At 39.9% G+C, this 19,715-nt stretch overlaps 1 protein-coding gene and 1 pseudogene across 1 annotated transcript in view; one reads left to right on the forward strand and one right to left on the reverse strand.

Moving 5' to 3' along the window:
* The window catches only part of St6gal1 (ST6 beta-galactoside alpha-2,6-sialyltransferase 1), a 766,154-nt gene that overhangs the window by 343,454 nt on the left and 402,985 nt on the right, over positions 1-19,715 (forward strand). The gene's annotated exons all lie outside the window — the stretch shown is intronic.
* Positions 8,109-17,430, reverse strand: LOC127227224 (40S ribosomal protein S2-like; annotated as a pseudogene).

The raw sequence follows: 19,715 nt of genomic DNA on the forward strand, positions 1-19,715 counted from the left end.
ACCATGCTAGCCATGCTGGCTTGAATGAGTCACAGGTCATGCAGTGTAATATTACATATTTATGTAACTGTTCTGAAAAGAATGATTTTAACAACACAAATCTTGGAGAAATGTTAGTAAATAGATGAATCAGGAGTTAATGGGAAGAGTCTAGAGACAGGGAATGAAGTAGAATCATAGAAACCCCACAGTTCTCTCATTTCTAATAACTGCGCCAATACAAGAACTTAAGAGAGAAGGACATGGCAACAAGGGATAAACATTGTTAACTATTAAGAATGAGTTTCCAAGTTACCTTGTTTATAGGATAATAGCAAAAACCTACTATATCTTCAGAGGAAATTGAGTAGTACAGAACATGAGTAGTACAGGAATGAATTGATCCAGTTTTGTCTGGTGAGTTGAATGTGAGAATCCTATTTCTACCAGATGTATATATGAACCACAAGAGACAAAACTATCTCTTACCCCACATGATGCTTTAACTGCATGTGCTGCCAACTGGGCACACTGTTCTTACCTATAGGCGTGCTTAGTTAGAAAACTTCCTTTGTAGCCTGCAAGATTGCTTATGCTTCTAACAGTAGAGATGTAGATTTAAAAGGTAGTGGTTACTGGTGGGAAATTTGGGGGACAGAAGGAGAAAGAGACAAGGAAGAAACTTGTAATTATTGTAACCATTTTTAGAAAGTAGAAAGTGATTGTAAAACTTTTCATGAGAACCATTGAAACTGTATAAACAAAGATAGCCCAGGTTATCTGGGCCCACTTGTTTGAACAACAGGTAGTCATAATCTCTTCATGGCACCAACTTCACACATTTATCCTAGGTCATCAAACACATTTGGAGCAAGGCTTATAGCAGTTATCATTTGATTGATTCTATCTATCTATCTATCATCTATCTATCATCTATATATTTACCAATTATTTATATATTTATGTTTCATACTTCATATCTATCTATCATTTACCTATCATCTATTTACTATCTATCATCTAACTACAATCTACCTCTCAGAGCTCCAGTGGTGGAATTGGTTAGCACACCTATTTACATGACAATCTATCTCTCTCTTTATATATATATATATATATATATATATATATATATATTATTTTTGACAATCTATCTCTCATCTATCAATATCACATTTATCATCTATTTCATATGTATCATCTAGTTGTCTGTTATCCACCTATTATCTGTGTCTATCTAGCTATATCTCTTATCTATCTATATTTCATATCTCATGTCTCTCTATATCTCATATATATAATCTATTATCTATCTTCAGCAAAAACTATCACCATTTCCCTTCTGTATCTCCTCCATAAGTGTAGGCCAAATGCTTCAACATATGAAGGGCATTTAGTTAATGCTGATTGAATTACTGACTCAAGACATCTAAAGTCAAATTGATTATCCATTAATCTGGTCTTTGGCTACAGGTGGAGGAATAGCAGGATTTTTCTTTGGGTTACCAACCAGCTCACAAATCATGACATGGACACTTATTATTAGTTATGAATACTTGTCCTTATCATATGCTCATTTCTTGCTAGATCTTATAACATATTAAACTGTTTCATCTACATTTTGCCCTGGGGACTTTTACCTTTCTTTCATTCTGTATGTCCAACTTTAAGTACTTGCTCTGTGTCTGTCTATCTGGCCCTAGGTGTCTCCCTCTCCTTCTCCCTTGTTATCTCTCCTCTCTGAGCCTAGTTTCGTCCTTCTATTTATTCCCTATGTCCACCAGCCCGACCTACCTTCTACAGCCTTGCCTAGCTATTGGCCATTAGTTTTTTATTAGACCAACCAGGGGCCTTAGGCAGACAAGGTAAAGCAAGAACACATCTCTCATAATTAAGCAAATGCATCATAAACAAATGTAGCACAACTTTACATAGTTAGAGTAATATTTGGAAGCATAAACAAATACAACACATCTTACCTATTTAAAGTAATATTTCACAACAAGGAGGGGCTCTGTTCAGTATCCAGTGGAAGTCATCAAACTGTACTCCTTTGTTTCCTGGCCATTTTACATTTGATACTGACAAAGAGGCCACTTTTGCTTAGGCTTCACTTGGACATGAGTGGGCAGATTTTCCTGATAACTTGTAGCCTATAAAGTTACACCATTTGGAGGGACAGATTAGAGACTTTGAGTTTTGAGGCTGCAGAAGTGCAGGTGGGTTTGTAACCTAAGGCAAGAAAAAATAATTTGGCAACTTTTGCTAATTAAATCTGGGACCCACTGCTCCCTCAGCCTGCCAGGGTGATGCCAATGGGCTGCAGCTTGTTATTTCATGGAAAGAATTCCCACCTTAATTTTTCTGTCATTAGTGGAGAGATCTGCATACATTAGCCACACATTAAGGCCATCCTTTACCCCAGTTTGCATTATATATTTGCTCTTCCTTGATTTCAAACTCACAGAATTGAATTTAACTTTGAGAAAATTTTTGTTCCCAGGTTTATTGCACTTCCAAGTGCTAGATGAATCACAGACTTAAAAAAAAATTGAAATGGGGCTTTGAGATTAATGATGCTAATGTCCTATGCATCATTGTCCCCAAGCATCCTTAAAAGAGGTTGTGCAACTTCATGGATGCTGCCAGTGACAGGAGTTTTGTTGCTATTTGAGGCAGTCATTTCATTTGCATCGAGACTCTAATTTGTATTGATATTAATGAAGGGATTAGTTTTTGTTAAGTAGTATTTTATCTCCAGAGATCATTTTCATGTCCGTACTGTTCAAATTTCACATGGTTGATGGGACAAGGGGGCCTTAGCCTGTGTGGCTGTTGAAGGACATAAGACTGTTTGGTTCTAAGCTATATATCCAGGACTGGGGATTCCAGCTCCACATAGAAAGCTACGGCAAGTATCCCTTTTAAAGGTAATGATAATTTTTACTTTTCATTTTTTAAAATATGGTAATATCACTCTCCACAGTGAATGGGGGAAATTAAATTCTCTCTTGTTTGGCCTTACTTATCTGCTTAGAACTCCTATGAAGCAGCTAAACCTCGCCTCTAAAGCCCAGGGAAGGAAGGCTCCTAGAAGAGGTGATCACCTGTTAGTAGCCTTAGGTTCATGGAGATGGTTCAGTCCATAGCCAGGGATCTGCTTTTAGCCCAAGATGACAGTTTTCACTTCAGAAAGCAACAATTGAGCCTGGCAGCAGCCTGGCTGGCCAGTCTGTGGTAGTCAATAGCCCCAAAGGCACTTGGCCTTGCTGGCGCCTTCCCTTTGGTTGGGATCGTCACTGTGGAGTGGGTGCTGCTCTTTTTCATGGCTTACTTTTGTCTCAGTTTGCTAAGGGAAGTTCATTAATTCAGTGACTTTTTACTTCATAAACTGGAGAGTCCAAGTTTGTCTAGCCTGCTGCCATTGTGGATCCTCCTGCAAAGGCAAGCACAACCTTGAAGACCCTTGAGTGTTGTCGCTATGGGTGGTTCTAGGCCCATGTTTATGAGAAGGGGAATACAAAAGAAACTAAAATGTTATGAAGCAAATACTGGAAATTTAAAACAATGAGAGGCCTAAAGGGAGATATTTAGTACTGGCAAATGAAAATAAAGTAGGTTTGGTTTAACCCAAATGAAAGGAAGAGAAAGGGAGGAATGAGAACACAGTTATGAAACCCTCAGAGTCAAGAAAATGCTACATGCAGGGAAGATGATATTAAGAAGGAACTCCAAGAAATGAGAAAATACAATTTTAAAGTGATATCTGAAATTAAAAATATCCTTAGAGGGAGTAAAAATGTGTGGGTTAAATTTTAATTTCAAAAAATTAAAAAGAACACTTTGTAAGTTTTAATGAGGAAGACTGGGTTACTTCAAGGGAAAGAATGTAATTTTAACATTAGTTCATATTTACAACAGTTGGGCAGTAGTTTCCTGTGGAATAATCCTTTATGTACACTGTGAATATATATTGCTTTCATTGGTTTAAGAAAGAGCCAACTGGCCAATAGCTAGGGAGGAAGGTTATTAGGTGGGAGAGCCAAACTAAGAGGTTGCTGGGAAGAAGGGTGGAGTCACCAGGTGGACAGCTAGATGCAAAGGAAGCAGGAGATGAACCTGCTGTGCTGAAAAAGGTACCACCACATGGTAGAGTACGATAACAACTACAGGTTAATTTAAGATGTAAGAGCTAGTTAGCAACAAGCCTAAGCTATTGCCCTAACATTTATAATTAGTATCGTCTCTGTGTGGTTATTTGGGAGCTTGCTGGAAAGACACAGCTGACCAGTGGTTCCAACAAAACAAACAAACAAACAAACACAAACAAACTCTGTTGCCCACAATAGTTAAAGAATGTAAATGGAAATTATGAACCTCTATATGCCTTTTACGGAAGAACCAAAGATGTTCTTCATAGTTTGTTCTGCCTGCTTTCCTATAGCACACAGGTCACCTGCCCAGGGCTGCTGCCCTCAGTGGGCTGGCCCTCATGTATCTATCATTAATCAAGAACATGACCCACATACTTACCTAAGAGGGAGGCCTTTTCTCAACTGAGGTTCCCTCTTCTAGGTGACCCTAGCTCATGTCAAGTTCACAAACACTGAGTGGCACAGCAGTGAGTATAACTACCTAAAGTTTCTTAAAATCAAAAGCAAGTGCAAGGTGCGTGGTGGTGACACTTGCCTTTAGTCCTAGCACTTGGGAGGCAGAGGCTGGCACATCTCTGTGGGGTTTGAGGCCAGCCAGGTCTACAAAGCTATACAGAGAAACCCTGACTTGAAAAAAAGAAACAAAAACCAAAAGTGCTAGTATGAAAAGATGGGCAAGCCTCCCGTCTTTTGAGGAGGCAATGTAACACAGGAATTTAAGGTCTGTGTTTGGAAAAGTTAAACTGCATTTGCTAAATGTACAGAACGAACCCCTAATAAAACCAAATGCATAGCAGTGATTGAAAAAGAAAATTCACAAAAGAGAAGAATGAAGTGAAAAATTAAGTCAGGCAAAGTAAAGCAAGGCCCACACTTAAAACACCAGCACGGGGGGGGGGGTGTTGGCATGATGGGAAGATAAAGCCTAGCACCTCCAGAGGCAGGAGGATCCCTCGAGCTCCTTGACCAGACAGCATAGTCAAATCAGAGTGATCAGGTTCACTGAAAGTTCTCATCTCAAAAAATAAGGTGAAGGGTGACCCAGAAAGATACCCTACGTCAACCCCTGCCCTTCATATACACGTCCATATATGCAGGATGTGTACCAGTATACAAACGTGTACACAGAGCATGCACAAAAGTGTACATAGATTTCATATAAATTCGTATGCATGAACACATGCTCCCACACATACGCACACCAGTCATTGCAAGTCCTACAAGGGCTACAAGGCCTAGGCCTATATAAACAACTTCAGCAAGTTGTGGCAAAAGGTTGAAAGATGAATCTGCAGAATTTTCACAAAGAACAATACAAAATATAGCCCCGACCATCCAGTTAGGCTTTTGTTCTCTGTGGTTTTTGGTTGATAACCCCCAATGCATGTTTGTCCAGACCAATGATGAGAAGCTTCTCTGTTTTCTTCTGGAGTTTCACAATTTCAGGTCACAAGCTTCATTCTTTAACATGTTCAGATTTTTGTGTATGGTATGAGCAAGTTCCCAGAAATGTAGGCATTGGATAAAATAAAGTGACAATATAAAGCCTTAGGAATGAGAAAGATGTAACTAGATGAAAAATCAAAATAAAATATACAATTCTTTGGGAAAATGAAGTAATTTTGGGAAAATTGAGGATCCTCTAGTTCCCTCTCCACTGCTGTTATATACAGTGGGAGAGGTAGTGTAGGAGCATAACTTTCCAGAAGCTTCCAGCCCCTGAGAAGTTCCATGAAAAGAGCAGCCCCTGTGGATTTCAAGCTGTTTTTCAGTCCCATGGTGCCAATAATAAAGGGTATATTGTTTTTAATTTCCTCCTGGGCCTAGTGTCTATTTGTCAATATATCTGAACAGAGGCATGAGTAACAGCTTTCCAGAATGTTCTGGAGTGTGATGAAGTGAAAAATCTTCCTAAACTGTTTTGTGGAGCTGACTTAGCCTGGTATGAAACCTCTTGGTAAGAACACAAAAGTATAGACAGTTCTGATTAATGAGACATACAACGATCCCGGCAATCTGACTTTAGGAAAAGGAGTTTGTTTATTCACGTTACCAGAAGACATGGCAGTGTCCTTTGGTGTTCATGTTAAAGCATCCCTCTGTGTTTGCTGCATTGTCCACAGTTTTCCTGGCTCTGGCAAGCTGTATGCCAAAAGGCCCAGGCTGATGTATGTACTCTTGGCTTGGGCCCCGTATAAGGGGGCTCCAGCTCCAGTCCTAAGGAGGGGCTCAGTAGCCCCGACTGACTCCCACACTGTCACTGGACCATTTACTGTGGCCGTGAAACCAAGTTCTCCCAGTACACAGCAGTGAAGGATTATGGTTCAGTATTGGGAGATTCGGATAAATTAGAATATTATCAAACATGAAAACACAATGCTTAGAGAGACTGGGTTCAACCCCTGCCTTGGTTAATCACTCTTCTTCTGACTAATATCTCCCAATCACCACTTCCTCCTAAACAGTTTAGTAGGTTGACTAGAGCAGTGAGCAGGGCGATTCTATCTTGTGAGATACACTGTAGTATCTAAGACTCAATGCAAATGATATTTTTTAAAGTCTTTTGACAATGTCATACTATGAAGCCCTGAGTGGTCTGGGATCCACTAGACAGACCATGCTGGTAATAAACTCTGAGACATCTTCCTGCATCTGACCTCCGGAGTACTGGGATTAAAGGTATGTGCCACCCCTCTAGGCTGACAGTAAATATTTGAAATATCCTAAATATGGTAAGACATGTCAGTTGCTAATAGCAAAATGTACACTAAGTGTTAAAGAAATAGACTTCCTGATTCCAGAGTTTTCCTTCTTTTGTTCTCCAAAGCACATTTCAACAGTGTTTCTGGGAAGCTAGTGTGGAGCATATGTGGTAAGGATATCTTCCCCCCTCCCCTCATGCAGGGAAATGAACTTGATTTGGCAGCTTTTTACCCTTGTGTAGTTTTCCATCAAACTCTGCAACTGATTCCTTTCCTTCTGAACTTAATATTAATGAGAGATCATTTCATTCTGATTTCTTTGTAGGTCAACTGTATTATCCCATCTTTGCTTGCTTACACATGGGTTTTCCTGTTACCCACCCATATTTTAAGACAGTAATTAGAATGAATTGTGAATATACTTCTTTGGAATAATTTTTCTTGCTTTGTGCACTTTCCTCTTGACTCATTATATTTTGTGTAAATGGGGTCTTTGTTTGAATTGAACCACTTGCTACCTTTCCCTTTTCTATGACTTTGAGAGACAATGAATGTGCTATTTCTAGCTTGATTTTCATGGTGCCCACTTTTGTATTTTGTGGGTGACACTATTTTCAGATAATCTTTCTCACATTAAACTGCATTTGTTTTTGTACAGAGATATTTATATGCTCAGCATACAAATTAAGTATTTTCTTTAGTGATTTCAGTAGGAAGTTGTTGCTGTGATTCTAGATATCCATGCCTTTCCTATATCAAACACCAGGAAAGCCTAAAACACTTAAGAATTACTTACAGATCTTTTAGGTATTTTTGTCCAAACAGTGGAAGACAAACAAGATTTGAATTTACAATGTTTCCTCCACTTGTCTGCATTCCTAAGGCCTGGAAAGGGTAGGAAGGGGGCATGAGACAAGGATGGCCAGTGTCTTCTATTCATTTGCTACAGCATACTCTTTTTTATTGTTGTTTTTGTTTTATTTGTTAGCCCTGACTCATCTGGAATTCTCTATGCAGACTAGGCTGAACTTGAACTCACAGAGATCTACCTACCTCAGCATCTAAATAATGGGATTAAAAGCTTGAGCTATCAAGACAAGCAAGCTGTTTTCTTTTTAACAGATTTACTTCTCTCTCTCTCTCCACCCCCCCCCTCCACCGTGTTTCCTTAGGTAGTAACCACAACTAGAGCCGAGTCCTCTAAACGCAGACTCTGCTGTGACTTTTCACAAGATGGTCAGTGAATTCATGACAAGGAGACTTGGTTAACAATCTATTTCCAGAGGTCAGGGATCATGTAGCTATAGATCTTGGAGACAACATCAAAGATAGAGCTTTAGCAAAATTGTGCTGGGTGGCATGCAGCCCCTGCCTGATGTGTAACAGTCATCAATACTTGCCACCGTCAGAAGCTTCATGGGCACAGGAGTAGAGACAATGCCAGCACCTCTGGGAGCAGGAAAGAGACACACCAACATAGAGACACAGTGATCTGTCACCTTGCATGGAGTGTGGGGTTTGCATATCTTCCTCCCATAGTAGCCTCTTCGAACAGGGAGGATGGAGAGCTTGGCTAAGATGATGGCCCTTTGGATGACAGTATCTACATTCTTGGAACATTTAACACCAAGACCAGTGTGACCACTGTTGTCCCCAAGAGTAACAAAAAGTGTTGAACCTGATCTACTGGCCAGCACAAGTCTGCTTCTGCAGCTCTTTAGAACTGGCCTGATCCTTTAGAGATGCTCCCAGGAAAAAGTTGATAAGCCTGGATTTCTTACTGGACAAGAAGAACAGGTAGATTCTTCTCCAGGGACTTGATCTTCATGTCTTTGTCCAGGCAACTGAGCCTGGTGACAGGTGTCCATTCCTCTTCAGCCTTATCCCCACATATCCTGTGACTTGGCCAGGGCCTTAACTATGACCCTCAGCTCCACAGCTGAAACTGCCACAGCCTTCTAAGTCTCCCCCAACCCCTGTCCTCTGTTCCCTCTCACTGGACCTGTGTCATCTGTCATTTGATGTTTTCCTGAAGAAGAAGGAAGCATGCTTTTTGAATTGTCATAGGGTCACACAACTGAATGTGGTGATCACAAAAAATTTTTGTAGTAGTAAAAGATGGCCACTGCCATTAAAAATGGCAGAAGTAGTTTGTGAGTAAAAGTATAAGGACAAAATTATAAAATTCCGTTATCAAATAATGTTTCCACAAGGATTTCTGAAATGAGTAAGGGAGAATCCCAACAGCTTCTTACCTGGCTTTAGGGCAGCACAAAGTTTACGATTCAGTTAAATGAAAACCTGGTATTATTAAGATGAGGGAGTTGTTACTTTATGTAGGAGAATTGTATGAAGAAGGTGTCCATGAGGAGTTACTATTTGTCAGCTCTTTGGAGGGACACACAATGGGAGATACTTATCTTAGGGCTGATGAATGTTTCACCTGCAAAGTCTTGCAGTGGGAAGACTGTTATGGTTTCTATACCAACTACTGATTTAAAGATGCTGGAAACATTGCACATTTTCTCTCTCTCTCTTTCTTGCTCTCTTTCTCTCCATCTCTCTCTCCCCCTCCCTCTCTCTCTCTCTCTCTCTCTCTCTCTCTCTGTGTGTTGGAAGATCCACATGTATGTGTGTGTGTGTGCTCACATGTGAGAGCAGGCACATATGGGAGCCAGAGGTTGACATCAGAGTGTCTTTGCTCTCTGGCTTCACCTTGTTCCCTGAGACTTGATCCTCTCTGAAGCTGAGCCTTGACCTGGAATAAAGTGTCTGGAGAGTGAGACCCAAGGATCCTTCTCTCTCTACCCCTCAGCTCTGGGGTAAGGCTTGCAGTTCTAGGCTCATTTGTTATGTGGATGCTGGGATCTGAGCTTAGGTCCTGTGTTTTCGTAACAAACTTGCCACTAACTGTGTGATCCATGCAGTCCTGGCACACTGGTTTGTTTGTTTGTTTGTATGTTTTTTTTTCCAACACTGTGTCCACGGGCAGCACTAGAGCTAAAACAATTCATTACCAGAGTCAGATGATGTATTTTATAATACCACAGAAATCATTAAGTGTTTTAAAAGCCATGTATACACACACACACACACACACACACACACACACACACACACACACACACACAATACATATATATAGTCTGAGAAGAATGCTGACTTAAAAAAACATTTCATGGTAACTTATGTCATCAGAAACTGTGTCAGTTATTAGGAAAAAACCCTGCATGGATGGGGACATGGCTCAGCAGGTAGAGGCCCTTGCTGTGATCACTTGAATCTGGTGCTTGGAGAGAGCCCATTCGTGTAAGCTGTCCTAGTGTAACATACACATACAGTAAATAAATGATTAAAAAATTTAAACTTTGCTCTTTAAATATGTCACTTCAAGACAGAAATTTTTGTTGAAAAATTAAAAGTTTACTTAAAAAGTTAAGATTTGAAAGAGTAAGGTAGAAAAACAGCTCCTTAGAATGTTGCAGTGACATGTGATTTTTATAGAGGAAAATAACCTTCCTGCGATTTAATTGTAAGAGTTATAATTGATTATCTGAATGCCTGGAGACATAGTTTCAGCAATATTTCATTTTAAAATTTAATGTTATTTTTAATTAGCATACAAATTAATATGTTTCCTTATGGCATTTTGATACATTGTGTTGGTTGATCCTCTGGCATCTCTTTACTCTCTCCTACTTTATGTACTCGCACACGTGCGTGTGCACACACGTTCTTTCTCTCTCTCTCTCTCTCTCTCACACACACACACACAGTATTTCTCTTTCTACTTCCACATCAAGTATGTCCCACAAGCTTCTCCACTTCTCTTTTGGAAGTCGTTCCCCCTTCTCATGGTCAATTTTCTAATTTCACCACCTTTATACACACTCAGACCAACATAAATAAATAAACATAATAAAAATTAGAAGCCAGGGTTCACATATGAGAGAGAGAGAACATTTGACATTTGTCAAATAGTTCTACCATCGCAATAAAAGAGCATGACCAAAAGCAACTGGGGAAGAAAAGGGTTCAATTTCACCTTAGAGTCCGTAGTTCATTGTTCAGGGCATTCAGGGTGAGCATTCAAGGAAGGGACCTGGAGAAACTGATGCCGAGGCCATGGAGGGGTGCTGCCTACTGGCTGCTCCTGTGGCTTGCTCAGCCTGCTTTCCTACAAGGCCACCTGCCCAGGGGCAGTACTATACACAATGGGCCAGGTCTTCTTACATAAGTCACTGATGAAGAAAATGTCCCACAAGTCAGTCTGGTGGGGTAGATTTTCAGTTGAGATGCCCTCTTCCCAAATGATTATCGCTCATGTCAAATTGACAAAACAAAACAAAAATTGCCAACATACTAGTTAATTAACTTAATATCTAATTTTCCAGTTCCAAACATTTTCACATAAATTTCGTTATTTCGTTTTTCCTTGTGGCCGAACAATATTCTATGGTGAATGCATACCACATTTTTATTATCCATTCATCCATTGATGGACTTGTCAGCTGACCACATTTCTTGTTATGAGATGAGTAGCAATAAACATGGATTCACAAATATCTCTTTGGTAGGACAGTGAGTCCTATGGGTCTATGCCCAAGAGTGGTCCTTTGAAACTAATTTTTTTCTTTTATCCATAATGACTGCAACAGTTTATATTCGGCCAGCAGTAAGGGTTCCTACAGAAGTTGTTGTCATTTGCTTTCTTGACAATAGACATTCTCACTAGGGTCAGCCACAACTGAAAAATCAATTTAATTTGCATTTGCCCAATGGCTAGGGATGTTGAACACTTTTTACACTACTTACTAGTTATCTGTTTTTCTTCTTTTAAGAACAGTCTTTTCCAGAAGACACTCAGGTGCCTGGCCTGACCCCAGGATCCAAGAACTGCAAGCACTGCCACAATGAAGAAGTAAGTGATGGAAAGATGGGAAAGATCGAGCAAGTGATGGCAGCAAAAGAGAAATGGAGTGGTTTCTACTCTGTGGAGAGAGTAGCACTGCAGATGCCATGGTGGTGAGGAATGGGCAGATATGAGGAGCCTGCACAGCCACCTGAGGCCATGATGATTCCTAACCCTGAACCACTGCTGGGAGCCATTTCTGGATCCATGGTCCTAACATAGCTGTGCTGATGTCTGAGGTTGATGTGACCACAGAATGTGGTGTCAATGGCCTGGGCTGCCACCTGAAGTCATGTTGATGTCCAAGCATAATGCCCCTCACTGGTTAGTGCCACCAGCAGTGACATGGGGGCAGAAGAGCTGGACCCACCCCTCTATGTTTGTTAGCACAGGAGAGCTGGCTCTGCTCATCTCCAGGGCCAGGGGTGGAGGTGAGGGGAGGCCTGCACTGACCAACTCTACTTCTACCCAGGCCCAGAGCCAGGGCCATGAGTTGGCCTACCCCAACATCTGCCCCATCTGTTAACTGCTGGAACATGTGAAGGGGGCAGTTCTGAGGTGTAGCACCTATGCTACAATCTGTTCCACTAATGGGGCAAAGGCCTAGAGATTGAAATGAGAGACAAAACAGTGGGTTATTCATTCAACACAGGGACGCCAGAATGCTTAATGCTGTTTATTGAGAGGAAGGAGTGGGCTTGTATACTGACTCACAGCACATTGGAAAACAACAGGGTCAAGAGTACTGTTTTCAGGGTTAGCTCCTCCCGAGCAGATGTGTGTTAGCAAAACAAGAAGAGTACCAATAACAACTCTGGGGCACGATGTTCTAGCCAACAGCTTCAGGCTTGCTCAGGGTGCCCTGGGAGTCCATGCAGGGCCCTACACTGAGAAAGCATAGTTGCAGGATCTCCATGATTCAGGACAACAGCAGGATGTCTGAGAGGAGTTTCAGTGAGGGTCCAGTATTGATGGTGTGGCAGAAGACAGAAGCCTTGACCAGACCAATGATTCATTGCAACGAGCATTTGCAAGTAAAGCCGTTTGGGCAAAAAGGTGTACTGTGTGACACACCACAGCTTCAATGCCACAGTGACAAATTAATATGTGATGGAGAGGAGAGGAAGACAGAGGAGCAGAGTGGTACCAGCAAGACAGAACTGGGGACACGACAGCTGTGACTGGTATGAGAGAAGGCCATTTCCTAGAGGAGTTGGGGAGATACTTTTTTTTAAAATACATATTTTGTTTTAGAGGGGTGGTTACAAGGGTAGAGGGGGATATGGAAGGAATGGGAAATGAGTGGGATTTGGGTGCATGATGTAAAATTCCCAAGGACTTAATTAAAAAAATTATGTTGAAAAGGAATAGATTTTCAGTTCATTTGTTATTTTCTATTATTACATTTTGCAGTTCTTTATTTGTGACATTAATCCACCATCTAACATAGAGCTGTCAAAGGTTTTCCTACTGTTCCTGTAGGCTTTCAACTGGCTACTGATAGTTTCTTTTGCTGTAGATGTTTTTAATTTTATGTCAAACTATGTGTCTCTTTGCTTGTGCTATTGGGTTTCAATTCAGAAACTTCTCACCTATATCTGTATCCTGATGTGTTTCTCTTGTTTTTTCTCTAAGAGTGTGAGAGTTTCAGGCTTTAGACCAATGGCTCTCAATTTGTGTGTCGAGACTTTCTTGTGCGCGCGTGTGTGCATGCGTGCGTGCCTGTGTGTGTGTGTGTGTGTGTGTGTGTGTGTGTGAAACAACCCTTTCACTGGGGTCTCCTAAGACTATTGGAAAACACAGATTTACATTAAAATTCATTACTGTAGCAAGATTGACAACCATGGCTTTGGAGTAAGGTTTGAAATGATGTTTATGAAGGGTGAGAGAGATGGATGTTGTTTCATTCTTTTGAGTGGTTTTAGAGTTTTTCTGCTACCATTTCCCTGTGTTTGCTTGTGACTTTATTGTCAAAAGTTAGGCAGCTATAGACATATAGGCTTATTTTGGGGTCTTCTTTTTTGTTCCATTGGTTTATGTGTCTGTTTCTGCACCAATAGCAGGCTGTCCTTGTCACTATGGCTCTGCAGTATAGTTTGAGGTCAGGTGGCATGGTACCTCTTGCAGTGGTTTCTTCTTTGGGTTGCTTTGAGGATCTACAGCCTTTCATATTTCCACATGAGTTTTATGTAATATTTTTCTAGTCTATGAAGAATACCACTGGAGTGTTTATAGATATTGAAGTTAATGTGCACATTACTTTTGGTAGTACAGCTATCTTCACAATATTAATTCTGCAGTCCAGGAGTATGGAAGGTCTTTCTGTTGTTGTTGTTTTTCCCTACAGTTTCATTTTTCAGTGTCTCAAAGTTTCATTGCAATGCCTGTCATCTCCTTGACAGTGTTTATTTCTAGAAATTTTTTATTATTGTTAACAGGATATTTTCACATTATTTCTGGGCAAATTTATTATTGTATATGAAAGTTATTGATGTTTCATGTTGACCTTTTATCCTAAAACTTCACTGAAAGTGCTTCTCAGATGTAAAACATTTATTGTAGAGTTCACGAGGTTGTTTAAGTATAGTGTAGAATCATGCTGTCTACAGAGACAATTTATGTTTTTCATTTCTACTTTCTATTTTATGAAAGTCTCTTGTCCTATTGCTCTAGCTAAAAATGTGAGTACTATATTGAGTAATTGTGAAGAGACAGTTTGCCCTTGTTTCATTTCAGACTTTGGAGAAAATGCTTCAGTTTTCCCCCTGCTTAGTATAATATTAACTGTAGGTTTTGTCATATACAGCCTTTATCATGATACAGCCTTTATCATGTTCAGGTATGTTCCATTCACTCCTAGTTTCTTAGGACCTTCATCATGATCAGATTCTGAACTTAGGTAATGACTTTTCTGCATCTATTGAGATGGTCATGTATTTCTGTTCTCAAGTCTATTAAGATGGTGGATGGAATCCAGTGGTTTGGATGTGATGAATCAAACTTGCACCCCTGAAATGAAACCCACTTGGTGTTGAAGCTGCATCTTCTGAATGTGCTTTTTAATTCTTTTTTTTTTTTTTTTTGAGAATTTTTATATCCATGTTCATCAGGGAATTTGGTTTTCAGTTTCCTTTCCTGCTGTGTCTTGATGGAAAATGCTGGCTTCCTACAATGAATTAAGTACTTTTTCCTTTGCTTCTTACTTTTCTGGGACAGTTGGGGAAGTCTTGGTAGTAGGTGTTCCTTAACAGGTTGGCAGGTTTCAGACTCCATCCTGCTCTGGGCTTTCTGTGGGGAACTTTTCACCACTGTTTCAGTCTCGTTGCTTGTTATGAGTCTGTGTAAATTGTCAGTATCATTTGGCTTTAATTTTGACAGGTCATATGCATCTAGAAATTTATCTAATTCTTTTAGGATTCCAACTTGTTAAAATATAGTTTTGAAAGTATACTCTAATAGTCTTTGATATTTGATTGGATTTTAATGAAATACTTCCCTTTTCATCTTGAATTTTATTAATCTGAGACTTCTCTTTCTTTTGTTATTTTGGCTATGGTGGTGTTGATATTTTCAAAGATCCAACTCTTTGTTTAATTAACTTAATGTGTTGTTCTCTAATTCTCCTTTGCTAATTTAGCCATAATCTTTATGACTTATTTCTGTTCACTGAATTTATATTTGGCTTCTTATTGGTTTTTCTAAGCTACTGAAATCATCACTAGGTAATCTGAGATCACTTTGATAATTTTTAATAAAAGCACATATAGCTATAAATCTCCCTCTTTGGACTGTCATGGCAGGACCCAGAGGTTCTCTTGTGTTTATTTGGTTCTAGGAGATTTTCCTATGTGATCTCCTCCATAGACACCATTTATTCTAAAGTGAATTGCTTGATCTCTTGGTATTTGTGTGCTATCTGGGATTAGAACAGCCACTGGCTTCTACTTTATCCCTCTGTGGGCTGATAAGAGGTAGGAACTTAATATTTTTAAAAGAATTTTGTGGCCTATATGTGACAAATAGAGAACATTCTATTCCTCACTAAAAAAGTATTATATTCCCTATCTGTTGGGTGGCGCATTCACCACACACTATATTTATTTCCCTTGCCCTTGGTTGCTTCCCAGAATTTGAAGGAAATACTCCATCTTAAAAGACACCATACTCTATGAAGACAGGGTTTGAAGTGATTAAACTGTAACTGACCTGGAAGCCTCCTCCCTGATGACTAGTTCTCATAGTAGCTGAAGTTGCTATGCAAGCTGTCAAAGAATAAGAACAAACAACAGTCCTACCCAACTGCAAAGTTTAACCACAACATTGACCAGCCTGCCTAGATATCCCCAGTGATGCAATAGTGGCTCTTTTATCTTGAGGCGTAACAAGATCCCTCTAATTGGACTTAAGTCCCTGTCATAGTTAGGAATTCATGTCTGGTACTATACGCCTAGTCAATTCCCTATTGCTGGAGAGGACATAGATCCTAGAGAGCCTCCTACTGACATTTTCCTAAACCAATATAATTTTAAACCATATTCTAAACACTCCCACATTACATTAGAATCCATTGTTATTGACTCCATTCCATCTTGACTTAAGGTCAGAGAGTTCAAACCTATTCTTGCTCCTCAAGGCTAAAGGGCAGTATGTTTGGTCTAAAGTATGGATACTGGATGTCTTGACCCCCAAGATCAAATTACAGGTTGTTTGACTCAGGGTGTGGTGACTGTATGCTTCGGGTATTGGGGAGATAATTGCATTTGTCTGTTTCTTGTATCATGGTAAGGAAGTCTTTCTTGTATACCACCATCTTGGGGTATACAAGAGTGATGAGTAATAAAGGTGGGGCATCTGCAGTGTTCACTGAGTGCCCTCCTGACTCTGTAGTCCATCTCTTGTCTCTTTCTTTTCTCAATCCTCACTCCTCCTTTCAGGCATGTGTAAACTCATTGGCTGGACCTGAACACCCACAGACAGGTGCAGCTCTTACCCTCATAAAAGAAGCTTATTTCTGCAACAGGTGGACTAGTGTGGAGATCCACACCTGGTCAAGGCAAAGAATAAGTGAGTGGCATGCCCGGTCCCAACTGATACATTTACAACACAACCCTTTCAGCTAAATGTCAGGGAACACAAGCAAGATGGAACAGAATCCAAGAACCAAAAGACAAAGATGCTTGCTCTGAGATAGTGTCCTTTAGACATGGCCTGAGAAAATATCCCCAAGATCTCTTAATGTGATGGCTTAAGCAAGACCTGCATAATGTCAATATCACTTAACAACATGAATAAGGGAAATTTCCCAAGGCACTATCACCAAATGAAGAACTACACACAATCAGTGGGGGTGGAGAGAGGGAGGATCAGTCTTCTCCAGGGACCAGCCCTCTGATAGGTTATCCAATCCCAAGTAGTCAACCCTAATCACATGTACATGCAACCAACACTGTGTGTGTGTGTGTGTGTGTGTAATAAAGAAGGGGCCATGAACTTGATGAATGGGGAGTCATGGGAGGAGATGAATAAGGACGAGAGGGGTGGAAATGATATAAATATGGTAATCGCATATAGAATATTTTAAAAATAAAAATTTGAAATTATAGTTATATGTGCATGTAAAACTAGAAAATAAAAATAAAAGTTACCTGAGAGTTAGTTCATCATTCAGTCCAACACTGGTCATGTAACCATGAAAACTTGTATTTGATCCTCAGAACTCATGTTGCGTCCCGGTTATAGTGGCATGTACTTAAAAATCTAACACTGGGAAGACGGAGATATGTGGATCTCTGAGGTTTAGTGTCTAGACAGTGTAGCTTAATTAGCACATTTTAAGTCAAGTAAGAAACCCTGTCTCAAAAACAAAAACTAACAAACTATCTAACTAACTAAAAAATAAATAAAGCCAAAAAAATAAGCCCAAGCAAAACCAAACAAAAATAAAAACAAAATTAAGTGAATTGCTCCTAAGGAATGGACACCCTAATTTGACCTTTGGCCTCCATATATGTGCACACACCTCATAGATATGGCCTATGCTTTGCCACCTTCTCAGAATCTCAGCTTCAGAAGGGTTTCCCTTCATGTTGGCCTTGCAAACTATACACAACTGAAATAAAATAAATAAATAAAATAACCAGTCACCTGCCACTGAGCATTCAAGAAAAAAAATTGCTGAGTTTCAAGTGACACCAATCTACAACTCAAGTTTTATTTTAAAAGCTTAGTAAATATGTTTTGGATGGAACTTCAGACAGAATTACCAACAATTTCCAAAATAGCTCTAAACATCCTTCTGCCATTTTTGTGTTGTTTATTTATGGGAGGAGGCATTCTCAGCATTTGTCATCATAAAATCTAAATATCTGCCAACCAAAATGATGATGTTTGATACCCTGAAATATCATGTATTGAGCCATGCTTTAGGCCTGTATGCAGAAAGAAGCACATATCTCTCATTAGTGCGCGTCTTAGTGTCTCTGCTGCTGTGATGGATGTGTCCAAAAGAAACTCACGGAGGGAAGTCAGGACAGGAACTCACCCAGGGCAGAAACCTGGAGGCAGGAGCTGATGCAGAGGCCATGGAGGATGCTGCTTGCTGGCTTGCTCCCCATGGCTTGCTCAGCCTGCTTTCTTATACCACATAGCACCATCTGTCCAGCTGTGACACCACCTCCAGTGTTCTGGACCCACCCACGTCAATCATTAATCAAGATGTCCCACCAACACCAACTTGCCTATAGGGAATGCTTATGGAGGCATTTTCTCAATGGAGATCCCCTTTTCTCAGATATGTCCAGGTTTGTGTTGAATTGACAAAATCCAAACAGCACAGTGTTCAAATATTTAATAAGTGAAAAATTACCCATATACCATGGAATTCTTTAAAAATAAAAGCTTTTTGGTGTCAGTAAATGTTTGATTTATAATTTATGAAGTTATTTACATACATATGTGTCAAGTATCATATAAAACTTTATTGATTGAGTGAAATGGATGGAAAATGGCAGAGCTTTTGCCCATTCCTATGTGAATTTGCTAGGCATGATATAAAGGCCATAGATGTGAACATTTCATATAAGACACGTGCTTGTGGATTCCTCTATTGAGAATTCTCTGTTCAGTTCTTTACCCCATTTTTAAATTGGATTATTTGGAGTTTGGATGGCTAGTTTTTTGAGTTCTTTGTATATTTTGGAGATCAGCCCTCTGTCAGATGTGGGGTTAGTGAAGATACTTTCCCAGTCTGTGGGCTGCTGTCTTGTTGACTGTGTCCTTTGCCTTCAGAAACTTCTCAGTTTCAGGAAGTCCCATTTATTAATTGTTGATCTCAGTGTCTGTGCTACTGAGGTTATGTTCTGGAAGCAGTCTCCTGTACTAGTTCGTTCAAGGGTACCTCCCACTCTTTCTTCTAAGAGGTTCAGTGTGGCTGGGTTTACATTGAAGTCTTTGATCCATTTGGAGTTGAGTTTTGTGCATGGCCATAGACATGGGTTTATCTATCTGCAGTCTTCTACACACTATCATCCAGTCATGGCAGCACCATTTCTTGAAGATGCTTTCTTCCTTCCATTGTATAATTTTAGCTGTTTTGTCAAAAATCTGGTGTTTGTAGGTGTGCGGGTTAATATCAGGATTTTCAATTTGATTCCATCGGACTACCTGTCTATTTTGTTCCAGTACCAAGCTGTTTTCAGGACTATAGCTCTGTAGTAGAGCTTGAAGTCAGGAATGGTGTTGCCTCCTGAAGTTTCTTTATTGTACAGGGTTGTTTTGGCTATCCTGGGTCTTTTGTTTTTCCATATAAAGTTGAGTACTATCCTTCAAGGTCAGTGAAGAATTATGCTAGGATTTTGATGGGGATTGCATTGAATCTGTAGATTGTTTTTTGGCAAGATTGCCATTTTTACTATGTTGATCCTATCTATCCAAGAGCATGGGAGATCTTTCCATTTTCTGGTGTAACTG

This window comes from Phodopus roborovskii, unplaced genomic scaffold (genome assembly GCF_943737965.1).
Source record: "Phodopus roborovskii unplaced genomic scaffold, PHOROB, whole genome shotgun sequence".
NCBI lineage: Eukaryota > Metazoa > Chordata > Mammalia > Rodentia > Cricetidae > Phodopus > Phodopus roborovskii.